Source organism: Oncorhynchus nerka, unplaced genomic scaffold (genome assembly GCF_034236695.1).
Source record: "Oncorhynchus nerka isolate Pitt River unplaced genomic scaffold, Oner_Uvic_2.0 unplaced_scaffold_1088, whole genome shotgun sequence".
NCBI lineage: Eukaryota > Metazoa > Chordata > Actinopteri > Salmoniformes > Salmonidae > Oncorhynchus > Oncorhynchus nerka.
Genome location: NW_027040230.1, coordinates 118,852 through 129,588, shown reverse-complemented (window position 1 = coordinate 129,588; position 10,737 = coordinate 118,852).

The following is a 10,737-nucleotide window of genomic DNA, read 5'->3' as shown; positions in this document are numbered from 1 at the left end:
AGCATCTACACAAACAGCCACCTGAACTACTGTCCTACAAAGACAAACAGCATCTACACAAACAGCCACCTGAACTACTGTCCTACAGAGACAAACAGCATCTACACAAACAGTCACCTGACCACTGTCCTACAAAGACAAACAGCATCTACACAAACAGCCACCTGAACTACTGTCCTACAAAGACAAACAGCCACCTGAACTACTGTCCTACAGAGACAAACAGCCACCTGAACTACTGTCCTACAAAGACAAACAGCCACCTGAACTACTGTCCTACAGAGACAAACAGCCACCTGAACTACTGTCCTACAAAGACAAACAGCCACCTGAACTACTGTCCTACAGAGACAAACAGCCACCTGAACTACTGTCCTACAGAGACAAACAGCCACCTGAACTACTGTCCTACAGAGACAAACAGCCACCTGAACTACTGCCCTACAAAGACAAACAGCCACCTGAACTACTGTCCTACAAAGACAAACAGCCACCTGAACTACTGTCCTACAAAGACAAACAGCCACCTGAACTACTGTCCTAAAGAGACAAAGAGCATCTACACAAACAGTGAATCTGAGAAAAATGGCTTTAAAGTTTGTTTGTTTCCATGCATATCAACCATGACCACTGATCTGACCTATGACCCCTAAGTACTGATTCTACACTCTGCCTTGGTATGACCTATGACCCCTAAGTACTGATTCTACACTCTGCCTTGATATGACCTATGACCCCTAAGTACTGATACTACACTCTGCCTTGGTATGACCTATGACCCCTAAGTACTGATACTACACTCTGCCTTGGTCTGACCTTAAACAGCTGTCTGGGTAATGAAACAGCAAAGTGCAGCATCTAGAAATCTAAATGTGTTGATCCAGATTTATTGTTGTTTTTCTGTTTGATGGAAACAGTTTGAGTTCTAACTACATTCCAACTGTATTTAATGGTGTTATGTAGTTGTGTTGTCATGTTGTATTGTAGTAACCCTCAACTGTATTTAATGGTGTTATGTAGTTGTGTTGTCATGTTGTATTGTAGTATCCCTCAACTGTATTTAATGGTGTTATGTAGTTGTGTTGTCATGTTGTATTGTAGTATCCCTCAACTGTATTTAATGGTGTTATGTAGTTGTGTTGTCATGTTGTATTGTAGTATCCCTCAACTGTATTTAATGGTGTTATGTAGTTGTGTTGTCATGTTGTATTGTAGTAACCCTCAACTGTATTTAATGGTGTTATGTAGTTGTGTTGTCATGTTGTCATGTTGTATTGTAGTAACCCTCAACTGTATTTAATGGTGTTATGTAGTTGTGTTGTCATGTTGTATTGTAGTAACCCTCAACTGTATTTAATGGTGTTATGTAGTTGTGTTGTCATGTTGTATTGTAGTAACCCTCAACTGTATTTAATGGTGTTATGTAGTTGTGTTGTCATGTTTTGAATGTTGTATTGTAGTAACCCTCAACTGTATTTAATGGTGTTATGTAGTTGTGTTGTCATGTTGTCATGTTGTATTGTAGTAACCCTCATCTGTATTTAATGGTGTTATGTAGTTGTGTTGTCATGTTGTATTGTAGTAACCCTCAACTGTATTTAATGGTGTTATGTAGTTGTGTTGTCATGTTTTGAATGTTGTATTGTAGTAACCCTCAACTGTATTTAATGGTGTTATGTAGTTGTGTTGTGTTGTCATGTTGTATTGTAGTAACCCTCGTCTGTATTTAATGGTGTTATGTAGTTGTATTGTCATGTTGTATTGTAGTAACCCTCAACTGTATTTAATGGTGTTATGTAGTTGTATTGTCATGTTGTATTGTAGTAACCCTCAACTGTATTTAATGGTGTTATGTAGTTGTATTGTCATGTTGTATTGTAGTAACCCTCAACTGTATTTAATGGTGTTATGTAGTTGTGTTGTCATGTTGTATTGTAGTAACCCTCAACTGTATTTAATGGTGTTATGTAGTTGTGTTGTCATGTTGTATTGTAGTAACCCTCAACTGTATTTAATGGTGTTATGTAGTTGTGTTGTCATGTTGTATTGTAGTAACCCTCAACTGTATTTAATGGTGTTATGTAGTTGTGTTGTCATGTGGTATTGTAGTAACCCTCAACTGTATTTAATGGTGTTATTTAGTTGTGTTGTCATGTTGTATTGTAGTAACCCTCAACTGTATTTAATGGTGTTATGTAGTTGTGTTGTCATGTTGTATTGTAGTAGCCCTCAACTGTATTTAATGGTGTTATGTAGTTGTGTTGTCATGTTGTCATGTTGTATTGTAGTAACCCTCAACTGTATTTAATGGTGTTATTTAGTTGTGTTGTCATGTTGTATTGTAGTAACCCTCAACTGTATTTAATGGTGTTATGTAGTTGTGTTGTCATGTTGTATTGTAGTAACCCTCAACTGTATTTAATGGTGTTATGTAGTTGTGTTGTCATGTTGTCATGTTGTATTGTAGTAACCCTCAACTGTATTTAATGGTGTTATGTAGTAGTGTTGTCATGTTGTATTGTAGTAACCCTCAACTGTATTTAATGGTGTTATGTAGTTGTGTTGTCATGTTGTATTGTAGTAACCCTCAACTGTATTTAATGGTGTTATGTAGTAGTGTTGTCATGTTGTATTGTAGTAACCCTCAACTGTATTTAATGGTGTTATGTAGTAGTGTTGTCATGTTGTATTGTAGTAACCCTCAACTGTATTTAATGGTGTTATGTAGTTGTGTTGTCATGTTGTATTGTAGTAACCCTCAACTGTATTTAATGGTGTTATGTAGTAGTGTTGTCATGTTGTATTGTAGTAACCCTCAACTGTATTTAATGGTGTTATGTAGTAGTGTTGTCATGTTGTATTGTAGTAACCCTCAACTGTATTTAATGGTGTTATGTAGTTGTGTTGTCATGTTGTATTGTAGTAACCCTCAACTGTATTTAATGGTGTTATGTAGTTGTGTTGTCATGTTGTATTGTAGTAACCCTCAACTGTATTTAATGGTGTTATGTAGTTGTGTTGTCATGTTGTCATGTTGTATTGTAGTAGCCCTCAACTGTATTTAATGGTGTTATGTAGTTGTGTTGTCATGTTGTCATGTTGTATTGTAGTAACCCTCAGCTGTATTTAATGGTGTTATGTAGTTGTGTTGTCATGTTGTATTGTAGTAACCCTCAACTGTATTTAATGGTGTTATGTAGTTGTGTTGTCATGTTGTATTGTAGTAACCCTCAACTGTATTTAATGGTGTTATGTAGTTGTGTTGTCATGTTGTATTGTAGTAACCCTCAACTGTATTTAATGGTGTTATGTAGTAGTGTTGTCATGTTGTATTGTAGTAACCCTCAACTGTATTTAATGGTGTTATGTAGTTGTGTTGTCATGTTGTATTGTAGTAACCCTCAACTGTATTTAATGGTGTTATGTAGTAGTGTTGTCATGTTGTATTGTAGTAACCCTCAACTGTATTTAATGATGTTATGTAGTTGTGTTGTCATGTTGTATTGTAGTAACCCTCAACTGTATTTAATGGTGTTATGTAGTTGTGTTGTCATGTTGTATTGTAGTAACCCTCAACTGTATTTAATGGTGTTATGTAGTAGTGTTGTCATGTTGTATTGTAGTAACCCTCAACTGTATTTAATGGTGTTATGTAGTTGTGTTGTCATGTTGTATTGTAGTAACCCTCAACTGTATTTAATGGTGTTATGTAGTAGTGTTGTCATGTTGTATTGTAGTAACCCTCAACTGTATTTAATGATGTTATGTAGTTGTGTTGTCATGTTGTATTGTAGTAACCCTCAACTGTATTTAATGGTGTTATGTAGTTGTGTTGTCATGTTGTATTGTAGTAACCCTCAACTGTATTTAATGGTGTTATGTAGTTGTGTTGTCATGTTGTATTGTAGTAACCCTCAACTGTATTTAATGGTGTTATGTAGTTGTGTTGTCATGTTGTATTGTAGTAACCCTCAACTGTATTTAATGGTGTTATGTAGTTGTGTTGTCATGTTGTATTGTAGTAACCCTCAACTGTATTTAATGGTGTTATGTAGTTGTGTTGTCATGTTGTATTGTAGTAACCCTCAACTGTATTTAATGGTGTTATGTAGTTGTGTTGTCATGTTGTATTGTAGTAACCCTCAACTGTATTTAATGGTGTTATGTAGTTGTGTTGTCATGTTGTATTGTAGTAACCCTCAACTGTATTTAATGGTGTTATGTAGTTGTGTTGTCATGTTGTATTGTAGTAACCCTCAACTGTATTTAATGGTGTTATGTAGTTGTGTTGTCATGTTGTATTGTAGTAACCCTCAACTGTATTTAATGGTGTTATGTAGTTGTGTTGTCATGTTGTGAATGTTGTATTGTAGCAGGCCTAACCCTCAACATTTTCTGGTGATGGAGAGGGACACAGACAAGACACAGACACAGACACAGCAACAGAGGAATAGGATGTGATGGAGAGAGACACAGACAAGACACAGAGACAGCAACAGAGGAATAGGATGTGATGGAGAGAGACACCAGAAAAGACACAGAGAGAGCAACAGAATAGGATATGATGGAGAGAGACACCAGACAAGACACAGAGACAGCAACAGAATAGGATGTGATGGAGAGAGACACCAGAAAAGACACAGAGAGAGCAACAGAATAGGATATGATGGAGAGAGACACCAGACAAGACACAGAGACAGCAACAGAATAGGATGTGATGGAGAGAGACACCAGAAAAGACACAGAGAGAGCAACAGAATAGGATATGATGGAGAGAGACACCAGACAAGACACAGAGACAGCAACAGAATAGGATGTGATGGAGAGAGACACCAGACAAGACACAGAGACAGCAACAGACGACACAGAGAAAGTGATGGAGAGAGACAGAAGAATAGAGTTCCAGACAGTTGTAGAATGTATGCCAAGACACATTTTAAGAGCTGTTAAGAGAGAGGGAGAGAGAGAGAACAGGCAGAACCTGATATGTAAATGAGCAGAGCAAATGAAAGCAACTTTTGACAAACTGATGATCATTCAGACTCTGTTTCTATTGAGAGATAAAAGGTAAGACGACGATTGCTATGTGTATTCATATAGTTGATGATATTGTTGTGTGTATTCATATAGTTGATGATATTTATGTGTATTCATATAGTTGTTGATATTGTTATATTCATATAGTTGATGATATTGTTGTATTCATATAGTTGATGATATTGTTATATTCATATAGTTGATGATATTGTTATATTCATATAGTTGATGATATTGTTATATTCATATAGTTGATGATATTGTTATGTGTGTTCATATAGTTGATGATATTGTTATGTGTGTTCATATAGTTGATGATATTGTTATGTGTGTTCATATAGTTGATGATATTGTTATGTGTATTCATATAGTTGATGATATTGTTATGTGTATTCATATAGTTGATGATATTGTTATATTCATATAGTTGATGATATTGTTATATTCATATAGTTGATGATATTGTTATATTCATATAGTTGATGATATTGTTATGTGTTTTCATATAGTTGATGATATTGTTATATTCATATAGTTGATGATATTGTTATGTATATTCATATAGTTGATGATATTGTTATGGGTATTCATATAGTTGATGATATTGTTGTGTGTATTCATATAGTTGATGATATTGTTATGGGTATTCATATAGTTGATGATATTGTTGTGTGTATTCATATAGTTGATGATATTGTTATATTCATATAGTTGATGATATTGTTATATTCATATAGTTGATGATATTGTTATATTCATATAGTTGATGATATTGTTATGTGTATTCATATAGTTGATGATATTGTTATATTCATATAGTTGATGATATTGTTATGTATATTCATATAGTTGATGATATTGTTGTGTGTTTTCATATAGTTGATGATATTGTTATATTCATATAGTTGATGATATTGTTATATTCATAGAGTTGATGATATTGTTATATTCATATAGTTGATGATATTGTTGTGTGTATTCATATAGTTGATGATATTGTTATATTCATATAGTTGATGATATTGTTATGTGTATTCATATAGTTGATGATATTGTTGTGTGTATTCATATAGTTGATGATATTGTTATGTGTTTTCATATAGTTGATGATATTGTTATATTCATATAGTTGATGATATTGTTGTGTGTATTCATATAGTTGATGATATTGTTGTGTGTATTCATATAGTTGATGATATTGTTATGTGTGTTCATATAGTTGATTCTATTTTTGGTGGATGTATTCTTGATTCTAAGAGTCTATAGACCAGGGTGATCTCCTACTGTATCATAGGTCTATAGACCAGGGTGATCTCCTACTGTATCATAGGCCTATAGACCAGAGTGATCTCCTACTGTATCATAGGCCTATAGACCAGGGTGATCTCCTACTGTATCATAGGCCTATAGACCAGGGTGATCTCCTACTGTATCATAGGTCTATAGACCAGGGTGATCTCCTACTGTATCATAGGCCTATAGACCAGGGTGATCTCCTACTGTATCATAGGTCTATAGACCAGGGTGATCTCCTACTGTATCATAGGTCTATAGACCAGGGTGATCTCCTACTGTATCATAGGTCTATAGACCAGGGTGATCTCCTACTGTATCATAGGCCTATAGACCAGGGTGATCTCCTACTGTATCATAGGTCTATAGACCAGGGTGATCTCCTACTGTATCATAGGTCTATAGACCAGGGTGATCTCCTACTGTATCATAGGTCTATAGACCAGGGTGATCTCCTACTGTATCATAGGTCTATAGACCAGGGTGATCTCCTACTGTATCATAGGTCTATAGACCAGGGTGATCTCCTACTGTATCATAGGCCTATAGACCAGGGTGATCTCCTACTGTATCATAGGTCTATAGACCAGGGTGATCTCCTACTGTATCATAGGTCTATAGACTTGTCTTCTCAAAACAGGCTTAAAACACAACAATCAACAATCAAACATTTTCTGTTAATGCTGTTAATGCTTTTCAATCAGGAAGGTTTGTTGTGTGAAAGAGAGACAAATAAATATTGTGGAGAGACTGACAACAACTTACACTTCCTCAAAACAGGTTGTGTGTGTTCATTAGTTCCCACCGTAGCAAAACACTTGGCAACAGAAACCGTTTAGGTCACATTGTACAGCGTTTACAGTGAACTGTTTAGGTCACATTGTACAGCGTTTACAGTGAACTGTTTAGGTCACGTTGTACAGCGTTTACAGTGAACTGTTTAGGTCACATTGTACAGCGTTTACAGTGAACTGTTTAGGTCACATTGTACAGCGTTTACAGTGAACTGTTTAGGTCACATTGTACAGCGTTTACAGTGAACTGTTTAAGTCACGATGTACAGCGTTTACAGTGAACTGTTTAGGTCATGTTGTACAGCGTTTACAGTGAACTGTTTAGGTCACATTGTACAGCGTTTACAGTGAACTGTTTAGGTCACGTTGTACAGCGTTTACAGTGAACTGTTTAGGTCACATTGTACAGCGTTTACAGTGAACTGTTTAGGTCACATTGTACAGCGTTTACAGTGAACTGTTTAGGTCACATTGTACAGCGTTTACAGTGAACTGTTTAGGTCACATTGTACAGCGTTTACAGTGAACTGTTTAGGTCACATTGTACAGCGTTTACAGTGAACTGTTTAGGTCACGTTGTACAGCGTTTACAGTGAACTGTTTAGGTCACATTGTACAGCGTTTACAGTGAACTGTTTAGGTCACATTGTACAGCGTTTACAGTGAACTGTTTAGGTCACATTGTACAGCGTTTACAGTGAACTGTTTAGGTCACATTGTACAGCGTTTACATTGAACTGTTTAGGTCACGTTGTACAGCGTTTACAGTGAACTGTTTAGGTCATAATCGGCTGCCTTTTAATTGGGAACCATACCAAAAACACCAACATAGAAATAGGAAAACTAGAACACCCCCCTAGTCATGCCTTGATCTACAACACCATAGAGAACCAAGGGCTCTCTGTGGTCAGGGCGTGACAGCAACATTTTAAAACTGTTGGCTGTGGAGTAAACTAATGAATACAACCCAGGTTGTAGCCTACAACTCGGCATGTTGATACCTGCCTGATGCTGAAACCTGAACGTAGCTTGAGGGGTAAACTATGATACTAGCCAGATATACTGGTTTTCTAAAAATAGCCAGGTTCAGTTAGCTTCACATTCCAGCTCAGGCCTCATCCATTAGAATATACAGAACAGAACAGAAAATATCTCAATGACTTGACATGTTCTGGTTGTGAATTCAGGCTACAAGGCTAGAATCTTCCCAGGGATTATTATAAAGTGTGTAGAGACATTAAATGTCTGGTGTAATGTTAGTATAGTGAAGTATAACACTCCTAACAGTAGACAAATTAAATGTCTGGTGTAATGTTAGTATAGTGAAGTAAAACACTCCTAACAGTAGATACAATAAATGTATGGTGTAATGTTAGTATAGTGAAGTAAAACACTCCTAACAGTAGATAAATTAAATGTCTGGTGTAATGTTAGTATAGTGAAGTAAAACACTCCTAACAGTAGATAAATTAAATGTCTGGTGTAATGTTAGTATAGTGAATGACAGTAAAACACTCCTAACAGTAGATACATTAAATGTCTGGTGTAATGTTAGTATAGTGAATGACAGTAAAACACTCCTAACAGTCTACTTCTACTGAGACAGGTTGGTGTCAGTTTAATCATACAACATGGAGCTGACTGGATATTATAGTTCACATCAAATTTCAATATATCAATATTCATATATTATAGTTCCTTTAACATTTCATATGATAATGTAATTGTACATTTAACATTTCATATGATAATGTAATTATATCATAGTTCCACTATAGTGTAGTGATCTCTACATTTCATATGATAATGTAATTGTATCATAGTTCCTCTATAGTGTAGTGAACCTCTACATTTCATATGATAATGTAATTATATCATAGTTCCTCTACATTTCATATGATGATGTAATTGTATCATAGTTCCACTATAGTGTAGTGATCTCTACATTTCATATGATAATGTAATTGTATCATAGTTCCACTATAGTGTAGTGATCCTCACTATATGAGCCACGTCACAATTCCAACCAAGTTACCCAATTGATGCCAATGGCGCGATGCGTAGGTTTTTGGCCTTTAACACATGCAACCTGGGTTCACTTCCCTGCCCCGCTGTTTGCTACATTGGTGTCAGAAGTGGTGTCTGAGACATGCTTTTGTGTGAGCCAGGTAACAATTCCCACCATGTGGGTTAACCCTATTGGTGCAATACGTAGGGTGTTGACCTCCCTGCCCGCTGTTTTCAACTATATTAACAGCACAGGCTGCCTGTAGGGTGTTGACCTCCCTGCCTGCTGTTTTCAACTATATTAACAGCACAGGCTGCCTGTAGGGTGTTGACCTCCCTGCCTGCTGTTTTCAACTATATTAACAGCACAGGCTGCCTGTAGGGTGTTGACCTCCCTGCCTGCTGTTTTCAACTATATTAACAGCACAGGCTGCCTGTAGGGTGTTGACCTCCCTGCCTGCTGTTTTCAACTATATTAACAGCACAGGCTGCCTGTAGGGTGTTGACCTCCCTGCCTGCTGTTTTCAACTATATTAACAGCACAGGCTGCCTGTAGGGTGTTGACCTCCCTGCCTGCTGTTTTCAACTATATTAACAGCACAGGCTGCCTGTAGGGTGTTGACCTCCCTGCCTGCTGTTTTCAACTATATTAACAGCACAGGCTGCCTGTAGGGTGTTGACCTCCCTGCCTGCTGTTTTCAACTATATTAACAGCACAGGCTGCCTGTAGGGTGTTGACCTCCCTGCCTGCTGTTTTCAACTATATTAACAGCACAGGCTGCCTGTAGGGTGTTGACCTCCCTGGCTGTTAACAGCACAGGCTGCCTGACCTCCTGCCTGCTGTTTTCAACTATATTAACAGCACAGGCTGCCTGTAGGGTGTTGACCTCCCTGCCTGCTGTTTTCAACTATATTAACAGCACAGGCTGCCTGTAGGGTGTTGACCTCCCTGCCTGCTGTTTTCAACTATATTAACAGCACAGGCTGCCTGTAGGGTGTTGACCTCCCTGCCTGCTGTTTTCAACTATATTAACAGCACAGGCTGCCTGTAGGGTGTTGACCTCCCTGCCTGCTGTTTTCAACTATATTAACAGCACAGGCTGCCTGTAGGGTGTTGACCTCCCTGCCTGCTGTTTTCAACTATATTAACAGCACAGGCTGCCTGTAGGGTGTTGACCTCCCTGCCTGCTGTTTTCAACTATATTAACAGCACAGGCTGCCAGGCCTGCTGTTTTCAACTATATTAACAGCACAGGCTGCCTGTAGGGTGTTGACCTCCCTGCCTGCTGTTTTCAACTATATTAACAGCACACAGGGTGTTGACCTCCCTGCCTGCTGTTTTCAACTATATTAACAGCACAGGCTCGACATTCATTGAACAAAGAGACACAATAATACGATTGAAAGGATTTTAGGATAACATCAGTAAGTGTTGATTTAGAGTTGTCTTCTGGGTTCAGCCTTCTAGTTGCCTTCATCAACAGGTTGTAATGTAATAAATGACATCACAATGACATGTCCTCAGAGTTGGAAAGATCCTACATCTGAACACATTATTTAACATGGTGACATGGTGCTGCTAGTCAAAGAAAACATTAAGAGACAG